Here is a 12,524-nt window from a genome sequence, read left to right on the forward strand (position 1 = left end):
CTGCTTTACATAAAGAGCAGACGGCTGTATATGTAACCGATGTGAAATGGCTAGCTAGTTAGCGGTGGTGCGCGCTAATGGCGTTTCAATTGGCGACGTCACTCGCTCTGAGACCTTGAAGTAGTTGTTCCCCTTGCTCTGCAAGGGCCGCGGCTTTTGTGGCGCGATGGGTAACGATGCTTCGAGGGTGGCTGTTGTCGATGTGTGGAGAGGGTCCCTGGTTTGAGCCCAGGTAGGGGCGAGGAGAGGGACAGAAGCTATACTGTTACATATATTCAGTGTGCCTATTGATTGCTCTGTGGCTCAGAGGGGGGATCCAGCTTGCAGGAATGAGCAGTTCTCAGAACAGTGCTCTCTCAGGTGTCAATCATTCAACCAGATCACCTCCACTCTCCTCTGCCTACCCCTCCTTCAACCCTCTCCTTCTCCCTCTCTCTCGTGTGCTGCTCCCAGTGCCCTCATATTTGAAAGGAGGCAAGTTTCTCCATGGCAACCGGAGCCATTTAAGGCAGTGGCACTGGCAGCTAATCTTCAAGATATTACCCAATTCTTACTTCTTCTCAGTAAGAGGGTTTTACCAATGCCCAAGAATTCTCCCCCAAACAACAGAAACCCTTCCTCTCCATCCACCGGAGGAGGAAAACAACAACAGGTCTAGATGCTACAGCTGCTGAAAGTTGGAGAGGGAACAACAGTAGGTAAGTCTCTTCATGTTTCATGATTTTTTTTTTGTTCCATTTATTTCCAATTGTAGTTCTGTACGGGTAATACAGTTTTATATCATTTGAGTTTTAAAGAAGTGTGTATTGTTCAGGTTTGTCTGGCATGCATGGTACACGGTGCGTGGGAGGACGTTGGAGAGATATTGGAGTCTTGTGCAAGTGTTCAGAGGTAGCGTTGGCGTGCATGCACTTGTGCGTTTCATCTGTGGTGACTCAGGGATCCTACAGCATAAGTACTTTGTATGTTGATGTCTGGGGAGCTGCTACAGGCATCTGGGACTGTTACACAGCATGCGGCTTCCTGTATTAGAATTCCTCCTATGCTCATGTTGTGGGATTCATCTGTAGCTTTTCTGTAGCTATTATTATTGTTTAGATGTTTAATGATAATGTGACTCGTTGGTGAGATTTTTATTTTTTTAATTTACTTGAACTTCAATTTCTATACAGTGAGAGTGCATGGGCTCCCGAGTGGAGCAGCGGTCTGAGGCACTGCATCTCAGTGCTAGAGGCATCACTATAGACACCCTGGTTCGATTCCAGGCTGTATCACAACCAGTCCCAAAGGGCGACGCACAATTGGCCCACCGTCGTCCGGGTTTGGCCGGTGTAGGCCGTAATTGTAAATAAGGGTTTGTTCTTAACTGACTTGCCTAGTTAAATAATGGTTAAATAATAATAAAAGGAGTTATAGCCTCTGTGCTCCTATAATATGGCTTAACTCTCTAATCTGCAACATTCTCTGTAGCCCTCTCAGGAATGTTGTTGCTCAGATGTGAAGCCAGAAGTTTCGAAAATCTGTCTGTCTGATCCTCAGTTAATAGCTCACACAGAAGGACGCTTTCCCCAAAATATTACACAAGTTACTGCTTTGGGTATACACTCTGTCGAGTTTCTCTGGCCATTTTGCACTTGTATCATTACCAACATACTCTAGCAGGCTCTGTCCATATGGACCAATTACTGTATTTAAACTCAAAGCCCTTCCCTCCATGCTCTCTCCCCTGTCCCCCTCTCACCCCCAATTCCTGTCCCCAGTTCTCTCTCACTTGCTTGCGCTAATTCCTTTGTTGTGGAGGACTGGGGGGCCAGAGCTCTAGGCTGACTGGTCATCCCTGTGTGGTGGTGACTAATTCGGGTGAAGGGTGCCCTGGCAGCCCATTTTCTGACCTCAAACTGTTACTCTCTATCTGTTAAGGGTTTATATGCATAACCTACTAATTAGTGAAAATATGTAATAAGTAATAGCATAACTTCTCTAATTCTTTAAAATAACAAATTGATTTGCACTTTCAGGTGCCTTAAACAAAGCTGTCACGCCCTGGCCTTAGTATTCTTTGTTTTCTTTATTATTTTAGTTAGGTCAGGGTGTGACATGGGGAATGTTTGTGTTTTGTCTCGTCTTGGGTGGTTATATGGTAAAGGGGGTGTTGGGTTTAGTGTATGGGGTTGTGTATAGCGAATGTGTCTAGGTATGTCTATGGTTGCCTGAGTGGTTCTCAATCAGAGACAGCTGTCTTTCATTTGTCTCTGATTGGGAGCCATATTTAAGGCAGCCATAGGCATTATGCGTTTCTGGGTAATTGTCTATGTAGAACGTTTGTAGCTTTTGTATTGCACTTACGTTTGTAGCTTCACTGTTGTTTTGTTTCGTTTTGTTATAAGTGTTCGTTTCGTGTTTCTCTCGTCTCTAAATAAAAGAGAATGTATTTTTCACACGCTGCGCCTTGGTCTCCTCACTACGACGATCGTGACAAAAGCTTGGAAAAGAGACCCTTAAACAGAGAATTGGGACCACACACCCATTCCACTGAATAGCAGGCTAGTGATCGCTTTGCAATGCAGTTAGCCACTGATTCCTTCCAAACCACTCATTGTTGAATTTGCGATTTCCAACTTGTTGTGTAATATTTATGTCCAATGGGCGATGAGCACCGATACGTTTTATCTATTATTTATCTTCATATGACAAGGATTAAAAAGGATTTGCCAGTAGATTGTCGACTTGATTCTTGATGATGTCTGTAGCTACGATTTTGAAAATATGATGTTGACATGATCAATAATTCTATGGCAGCACCCAAGGGGCTTGAATGTTTTAGCTCTACCCTTAGAGTTGGCAGTGATGTAGTGTCCCCATGAGTGACAGAACACTGAGACAATCATGGCGCAACTAAAGAACATTACCAACCCCTACACACTGTATTTTCCGCTGGTTACCCCACTACCACATAAAGCACTGAGCTAGGCTGAAACACCTGCCTTTTGGAGCTTCCTTACTCAAGAAAGCAAAAAAGAGATCATGTTTTTATGGAGGCTTTATTAACTCAATTATTTTTAATATATTTTTTACATTGTTTGCAAACTGATATGTGACACGTAATTAATGCCAAAATAACATGCAAAACAGGCTGTTGCTAGCTAGGTACCCCAGAAGTTGCGGTCGAACGAATAATGCCTTATTACCAACGAGGTGTTGTAAACACATCGTTAGTTGCCAGTGTGTGCTTGTTTGAAGACTTTTTGTACAGTTTTGACAGTGCTACTGATAGCAGTGGTGGCGCTTGGCTTGCAGGTGCACATTCATCCCACACAACATTCTATAATAGAATTGTGTTATATGACGTGTCAAATTGTAAGCTTATTTAACGCATCAAATAGTGTTATTTGATGTGTATCTTTTTTGACACTTTTTTCAATGTTTGAACTCGAACTGGCTAAATATTGTAAGATCCCTGCTAAATAATCAAGCAAACTAGCTAACCCCCAAAAAAGATACCAACAATCAACAATATTATTGTGTACAGTATTTTCTGGGCCAAAAATAATAATGACAGATCACCAAATAAGGAAGCAGTGGTCAGACACCAGTCCTGTTTCAGAGTAATGGAGGACATAACCACCATTGAAAATGTAATCAGTGCTGTTTGTGTCTTGTATGTTGTAAGGAGATTCCCCCCATCTATGGACTACTTCTGGGCCAGGGTGAGTAATGACAAACAGTCAGTGCTATGCTGGAACATATCCCTTGTGAATTAGCTGTGATTCATAATCTCTGATTGACTACGTTGAACCATGTATTTTTGTTGGCTTCCATGACTGTATGGTGACAGTCTTTCTCTGTCTCCCTCTCTTTTTCTGTGATTGGAGCTGGGTTGGAGCCGTATGTCAGGCTCCTTCGTGACCAGTATCCGTGACGAGGGGGGCTTGGAGCTGATCTACCATCGCTGGCGAACACCTGAGAAGGGTGATAGCTAATAAGACAGGACATCACAGGTGTTTAGTAATATCAGAATCAAATTTTTTCGCCAAAAACATTTGCATGTACAGGAATTTGACTTGTTGAAATAGTCCTGCCACAATAAAGAGATTTTACAGACAGACAATAAAATGCATATATGGACACGATAACATCATCCTTTCAATACGTGTCACTCATCAACTTGATCGAATTTTTCTACCGATGGAGGACAGGAGAGAGGCTTTCAGTCCTCTGACTGAAAGACAGGTTGACACCGATGTCTGAATTTGGAAAGACCTTGTACTGAGCATTCAAACTATACAAGACACATCCCTTTTGTTATTGTTGAATAGAATGGTACTATCAAAGGGGGGGGGTATGGGACACCATACAGGAAGGTATTACATCTGACATGTTTGGCAAGGTAGCCCCAGCGCCACCAGAAAAAATGTTGATAGGCACAGTATCTATCGGTTGTGAATGGAAATAAAATATGAAAGACAAGTGTAATATTTGCATATTGTTATATTAGCAGAACACTGCGACAGTATTATGTGAATTATGGTTTATTCTACATGGAACTGTTACACTTGAAAGTCATCAAAACACTTTCTTTAAAATATCTACATACGTTAAGCAATTACATTCTTCTCATATTACTCTATAGGTCAGGGGTCTCCAACAGGTAGATCACGAGCTACACGCAGCTCTCAGCCCACTTATGAGTAGCTCTCAGCCCACCTATGAGTAGCTCTCAGCCCACCTATGAGTAGCTCTCAGCCCACCTATGAGTAGCTCGCCAAACTATTCTGAAAGAGCATACACTTTCCATGGGTTCCATCGAAAACTGTCATGAACACATCTCACAAATATCAGCCACTGCCAGCTCCCTGCTGCTGTCCAATCAAAGTCACATTGACACAATCCTACCCCTGGTTAGACACACTATCGGCTTAAAAAGACAAACATAACAATGTATCTGTCAATAAATAAATTTACAGCAATATCGCCCCTGACTGTCAGTGTTGGCTTAATGGCAACTGTCTTGTGGGTAGACAGAAAAGCTTCCCCCAGAATCTTCTCAATGAAATGCTAACTACAAAGTAGGCCTACCTGACAGAATGATAGCGTGCTTATTTGTATCGATCCAGTTCACATTTGTTTTGCAAACTCTGCCATGATGATGCGCAGTAGAGAAATATTGCAAGCCAAATACTATCACAACTCAAGGATATGACCCAGATGCAGACCCAGGAGGTGGATAGTTTGGTTCTCAGAATATTTATTATAAACAAAGGGGCAGGCAAAGGGCAGATTGAGGGCAGGCAGAGGTTCGTATTCCAAGGTAGAGTCAATCAGAGACAGAACGGCAGGCAGACTCAGGGTCAGGACAGGCAGAAAGGTCAAATCCAGGAAGACTCGAAAACAAGAACTAGAGAACTGGGAAACACGCTGGTAAGACCTGACAAAACAAGACGAACTGGCAAAACACAAACAGAAAACGCAGCTATAAATACACAGGGGATAATGGGGAAAAATGGGAGACACCATGTGGGGGTGGAGACAAGCACAAGACAGGTGAAACTGATCAGGGTGTGACAAATACAGTCATCTGTATTATGTCCTCAATTAATGGGGAATTACACTCAAAAAGCTAGAATTTTTTTTTTTTTTTTTAAGCTAGAAATGTTTTGCCATATTAGTATAGACATCAGTCAAAACAACTCTAAACAAGACATGAGCTGTGTTCGAATATTCAAACTAATTACACTAACTGTACTATTTGTGACTAAATTGAGTATGTAGTATGCTTATTGGTCATAGTATGGATATAGTTAGTATGCAAAAAGTTCCCGGATGTCGTACTACATTTGCCAAAATCCAAAGTATACAAGCAGTGGATACAATTTCCGTGATTTTAGGGCCCATAATGCAATTCTTCAGAAAATGGGCGTGGCTTCACAACATTTTCAGATTTAAGAAAATGGCGGAAAATATGCTGCCGTAGTCCGACGAGCGTGGATAAAAATTCATTGCTTTAACTAATTATGACAAATGTTAAGAAAATGTGGAGCAATGTAATAAATGAATGACCTTTCAAATAAGTTACGTCACACGTTATGTTGGCTGACGAATTTGTTAACTATGCTAGCCTTACGAACCGCGTAGCCTATCATTACAGCAGTTGCTTTTATGTACCATTAGTTGGCTACTTATACATCAAACTTGCCAGTATATTAACTATATGCTATCTAACTAACTACCCAGCGTTTATTGACTTGGTTACGCTTAGCTAAGTGGTACAGTCATTGTGCGTTCTCAATGGACATTGTTAATGAAGTCGTACGATGTCTAGCTAGTAATTTGTTAGCTATGCTAGCAAGAAGTTGCATAGCAACAGCATCAACTTCCGGTAGATGCGCTAGTACACTCAACTGAAAGGATACCGTTTGTTTACAGTATACTAAAATAAACTATTAGTATGTAGTGTATACTCATTAAGTATGTAGTCTACAGTATGTTAGTATGGGTATTTCGAACACAGCTATGGTGCCAAGCACAAGATCAAATCAAGGCGAGTCAGTCAGGAGGGGAGAAGTCCTCAACTTCAAAACGTTTTTCTCTCCTTAGCAAAGCTAGCTTAGCTCGCTGTACTCACTACTGCACTTGTTTGTTGTGATTGAATGGCAAAGACACAGACATCAAACCACATCCCCAAGACAACTCTTGTTTGCCTTCAGTCATGGCCGCTAGTATTTCTTAATGAGGCTTGATGAAAAATTAGGCCAAATCAGGAAGTGCAGTCACCCTTTAAGGGCTTGACCCCTATGGCTTTAGAGGTCAGTCAATTTGACAGATTGCTATCTGAAGTTTGTCGGGATAACAGTGTGTGTGTAAGAAGCACAGAATGAAGTTCTCAGTTGCACAGGGCATTTAGAAATTAGGAAAGCAACGAATTCATTGAAAACAGACTCTTATGACCCTGAAACATTTTGGTTTTGTTCACCATTGAATTGTGCATTGAAAATATTTGCAAGGGTTAGTGCTTCGCCCACTCTCGCCCCTGTGGACTTTTGTGTGTTTTTTGCGTGTGTCTGGCCAGAGCTGTATTCACACTAACACAAAGCCCTAAATGGGTAAAAGAGGCCTATTAGCAGATGATGAAGGGACGGAAAGAGAAAAAAATATATGTGAATATAATTGCATTTCACAGGGGGACAGCACATTAGAGTACCTCTTAATTGATATCACCTCACAACAGAAAAAATTATGTGACAAAGAACATGCCTTAGATATTTAGCACAAACTGCTTTTGATCCTTTAATAAATGTCACTAAATGTAATGGAAAATGTGGTGTACGTAATCCCCAAAAGGGTGGGGGGGGGGGATTCTAAACTGACACATGGAATTATTTTAAACATTTTAAGATGGTCATACTATGGATCATTTAGCTATTTGATTTTGCTTTAGCTCTGCCACCTGCGAACATCGGTGGATGCAGTGGATTGAGATGCATCCAATGCAAAAAAAAAAGACATCTCTAGCTTAAACTGTCAAACTTTGATTTATTTTATTATGTTACTTAGATTGACGCACATCAATCAACTACATTTTTTATATTTTTATCTGACCTTTCTAGTAAAAATAGTTATACATTGCTGAGGTGTAGTCACTTTTGAGGACACAAGCTCAAGTACACAGTATAAGTATGATACAAATATGAATATATGAAATATTTCCTATTCAACAAAACAGTATGAATAAAGGCTTGAAATTACTTATATCAGGGTTCCCCACTTGGTGGGTGATTTTATTGGCAACTAAATGTTTTATTGATTTATTCTTGGACATAAAAGACTGTAAAGAAAACCAGCAAATCATTTGAATTTGGGAAATCTGTTCCAAAGTATTCCTATGAATAATAGTGATATACGTGATCGTATACAAGGTTTAAAATTATTATTATGTTTTAGTCAACTATATCTGTTTGGGTTGTTGCGGTCAGTTTGCAATCTACAAATTATTTGTAATTATGTTCTGGCCCCCTGACGATCCGCTCCAGAAAATTTGGCCCACTGCTGAATTCAGTTGATGATCCCTGACACATATGCTTCCAAATATAGCATAATCAAATTATAAAACGGCTAACTATAAGATTTCACCTTCCTTATAACAGTAAAGTACATATTTGTATGTTTAGTGTTAGAGAAAATGTGCATATTTTCTAAAGGTCTTTTTCTAAAGGTAAAATGTTTTACCCCCTTTTCGTGGTATCCAATTGTTAGTAGTTACTATCTTGTCTCATCGCTACAACTCCTGTACAGGCTCGGGAGAGACGAAGGTCGAAAGACATGCGTCCTCCGAAACACAACACAACCCAACCAAGCCGCACTGCTTCTTAACACAGCACGCATCCAACCCCGAAGCCAGCAGCACCAATGTGTCGGAGTACCGTGCACCTGGCGACCTGGTTAGCGCGCACTGCTCCCGGCCCGCCACAGGAGTCGCTAGTGCGCGTTGAGACAAGGATATCTCTACCGGCCAAACCCTCCCTAACCCGGACGACGCTAGGCCAATTGTGCGTTGCCCCACGGACCTCCCGGTCGCGGCAGGCTGCGACAGAGCCTGGGCGCGAACCCAGAGTGTCTGGTGGCACAGCTAGCACTGCGATGCAGTGCCTTAGACCACAGCGCCACCCGGGAGGCCCCTAAAAGTCTTTCTTGATCAAAACGTCTGCCCCCATCGCTGTGAACATCCCCCAGAGCTTCCTGAACTCGCCTTTCATCTCATATTAATATTGTCTGTCTATGACAAACAGAGAGTATTTTTCTTTAAACTATGAATTATTTTAGATTAATGGCTATAAATTGATCTCTGAATGTGCTACCGTGATGATACCACTCTCTCCTGCTGCGCTACTATGTAATGATTGCGGGTATGTGCTTTGTCAGTGGCTGTGATGTAGGGTTCAGCCAGGAGTTGATGGACAGTCAGAAGAGCGAATGAAATGGTAGGAGGGACATTCCAGCTTCAAGTGGTGTCAGATTCCACATCCTATGTCACACAGGCTCAGAAAAAAATACTCCTGTGTCCTTGGGAACCAGGGCTATTGCTCAATTCAAGCCATTTCGACCTACGGTATCCACAGATAGATTTATAATCGTAAATGTCTTTCCGAACCAGTACCAGAACCAGAATTAAGACACATTTACTGATTTCTTATTAATCACTCTATCCATATTCGCGTATGACTGATCAGTTTAATCTGGATTAAAATTAGTCTCAGTAAATCCACTTGGGAAAGTCAATTGTACTGTAGTTATATCTGCCTGACATATTTTGCAAGTTTCCAGGTTTTACAGTGACAGGAAAAGTATGTGAAACCTTTTGAATTACCTGGATTTCTGCATGAATTAGTCAAACAATTTGATCTGATCTTCATCTTAGTCACAACAATAGACAAACACAATGTGCTTAAACTAATAACGCATAAATTTATGTATTTAACTTGTCTATATTGAATACATCATTTAAACACTCACAGTGTAGGTTGGAAAAAGTATGTGAACCTCTAGGCTAATGACTTTTCCAAAAGCTAATAATAGTCCAATCAATGAGACGAGATTTGAGATGTGGGTTATAGCTGCCCTGCCCTATAAAAAACACTCACAAAATTTGAGTTTGCTATTCACAAGAAGCATTGCCTGATGTGAACCATGCCTCGAACAAAAGAGATCTCAGAAGACCTAAGATTAAGAATTGTTGACTTGCGTAAAGCTAGAAAGGGTTACAAAAGTATCTCTAAAAGCCTTGATGTTCATCAGTCCACGGTAAGACAAATTCTACATCCTGTGGTAACTCAACAAATAACAAGAGGTAACAACTCATTATAACAATAACTGTTTTACTCTTCAGCATAACCAGCATGTCTATGTCTGAACGTTTGCTTTGGAAATCCATCTGAGTCATTCATTACAGTTTGTCATGATGGTGCTTATCTGTGGGTTCCCATTGGCTCTGGCTGAACCCGGACTAAATTTGCATCGCAAATGGAACCCTATTCCATACTTAGTGCACTACTTTTGAGCAGAGCCCAATGGGCCCCGGACAAACTTAGTGCACTATATAGGGAATAGGTTACCATTTGGGACACATGCTGAGCTGACTGTGCAGGTGGCTGATGGCTCATTGCCACAGAGTGACTGGAGACTGAGTCTCTTTTTCTCCGGCAGGGTCACGGGGGCCTGGGCCATTCCCATGACCTCCCCCTGGAGCACAACTGCAATGGCCACTCACAAAGGGGCAAGTCCGTCTCCACCATGCATCTGGTGAGTCTGTTTGTCTCTATCTGGCACCCATACTCTACTCCAAAAGTGTAATTGGCAGCTCTTTAAAAAAAAAATGATGTTCAGTGACTGCATCAATGGAGGGCAGAAGCTATATGGTATTAACCCTATTTCACTTCCTCAAATGAAAGCAGAAATAGATAACTCAATTGAAGGTGCATCCTCAGGGCAAATGTCTCTTTGTAGGCTTGTTTGGAATTGTGAAAGGCAAACAGTGTTTAAAAAAAAAAAAGCTTTTGAGGTTTGTGCTTGGAAGATGGCAGACTGCAGTGGTATGACTGTGTTCCTGTTCACATGATTAAAATGAGAGATTATAAATAAAAAAGAAACCCACCTGGTTAAACACAATTGTTGTTACAAAATGTTTCAAAATGTGTCATACTAACCAGCCCTCACTGTCACGGACAAGACAAACCTGGAGGAGGTTTGGAGTGGGAGTAGCAGTCTTGATCTGACAATGTGCTGTCATCACTGCGTGGGGGTGGGAGGCTAATATAAAAGCACAGGAATTCAAAAGAGGTAGGCCTACAGGATTCACAATTATTTTGGCAATATTCTGAACAGTTTGAGCTTTGATGTAGACATCTACAGAGTGTTGCATTGCGGGGAAAGTGAAGAGTGGTGTGGGTGGGAGTAAATGTGCAGGAGACCTTGATGATGCTGCTGAATCATTCAGGCCTTATGCAGATGGTGTAGGAGGAGATAGAGAAAATGAACGGTTTTGGTGAACTTCCTCTAGACTGTTTTTTAATATAGGCAGGGGGAACTGTGGCCACTGGTTTGCTGATTTTGGTATGGATGGGAGTAACTACGCGTCACTGTAATGATGTGTATTGAAAGGGGAAAATCCTATTAGTCGTCGCTCCCCTACAGGGAACTGTGGAGGACTTAGATGGCACAGAAATCCCATCAGAGGAGCCTGAACCAAGAACCCTCACACATCAGACAAGTAAGTAAGCTATTTCCTCATCCTCCTTTCTCATTCATCTTCACTCATCGTCCCACAGTTCTCTCCCTGTTTAATTTGATCCTGTTCTGTTTAGTTCTGTCCATTGTGCTGTGTGTAATTACTGGGCTAGGAAGTGTAGTGGATGAGCCGCCACACGAACAGGCTTTCTTTGTGTTCCCAGGACAGGGTATTTCCTATACTGGCTGTGATGGTTATCGTGGGAGACAGCCTCCATAACTTTGCTGATGGCCTAGTGGTGGGGGCGGCCTTCTCCTCATCCGCCGAGACGGGCATGGCGACCACCGTAGCCATCCTCTGCCACGAAATCCCTCATGAAATGGGTGAGAGGTCACAAGTCACAGAGCAGCGGCTCAAAGGTCAAAGGTTGTTGGTTTGGGGTGGCAGCGTTGTTGTTCTTCTCTTGGTCCCTTTGTCAAACCAAACCAGACACGACGTGAGTAATTTGTGTCCCAGTTGCGAAGAACTGAAAACGCTGGTCCCAAATGACCTTAAATAGCATCTTCTTCTTCTTTCTCTATCTCAGGTGACTTTGTGGTGTTGCTCAGCTCAGGTCTCTCTGTGAGGAATGCAGTGATGATGAACTTACTCAGTGCTCTGACGGCCTTCGTCGGCCTCTTCGTCTCCTCAGAACCAGAGATCCAGCAGTGGATCTTTACGGTTACCGCAGGGATCTTCCTCTATCTGTCACTTGTAGAGATGGTGAGACTGGGCTACTGCTGTTCTTAGTAAAACACAGTGATAGGTAGGGGCTGGAGTTTGACCAGACCGTGTGTCCCCCTGATCAGTCAGCTCACACAGTCAAGAATTCGTCCCCTTTCTCTCTTTCAGCTTCCAGAGATGAGTCGTGTGAAGACCAACAGACCCGTCTCATGTTCCTTCTGCAGAACCTTGGCCTAATACTGGGCTGGGCCTGCCTCCTGCTCCTCACCCTGTTTGAGCACAAACTCAAGTTTTGATGACAGGACACACTCGCAGGCACATACAACTATGGTATCTGCCATACAATATATGTAATTGATGGCAATGTTGACGGTACTTTCTGGTCTTGCTTTTTATCATTTAGACATCTTGTGGGTTACTATATTATTTACTGCTACTTGTCATAATTGTGAAAAGTATTACACTAGAGGAAGGCATCGAACTGCCTATTTGAAATGCCACAAGGCATGTTATGCAAGTGATAGTGCTAATAAAGTAAGGTGAATAATAGCAGTGACAATCAAATGTCATTTTTGATCCAGTA

General features: G+C 42.2%; 1 pseudogene; it reads left to right on the top strand.

Moving 5' to 3' along the window:
- The first annotated feature begins 10,735 nt into the window (after positions 1-10,735).
- Positions 10,736-12,488, top strand: LOC129822771 (zinc transporter ZIP12-like; annotated as a pseudogene).
- The last annotated feature ends 36 nt before the right edge of the window (positions 12,489-12,524 follow it).

This window comes from Salvelinus fontinalis, chromosome 25 (genome assembly GCF_029448725.1).
Source record: "Salvelinus fontinalis isolate EN_2023a chromosome 25, ASM2944872v1, whole genome shotgun sequence".
In the NCBI taxonomy this organism is placed as follows: domain Eukaryota; kingdom Metazoa; phylum Chordata; class Actinopteri; order Salmoniformes; family Salmonidae; genus Salvelinus; species Salvelinus fontinalis.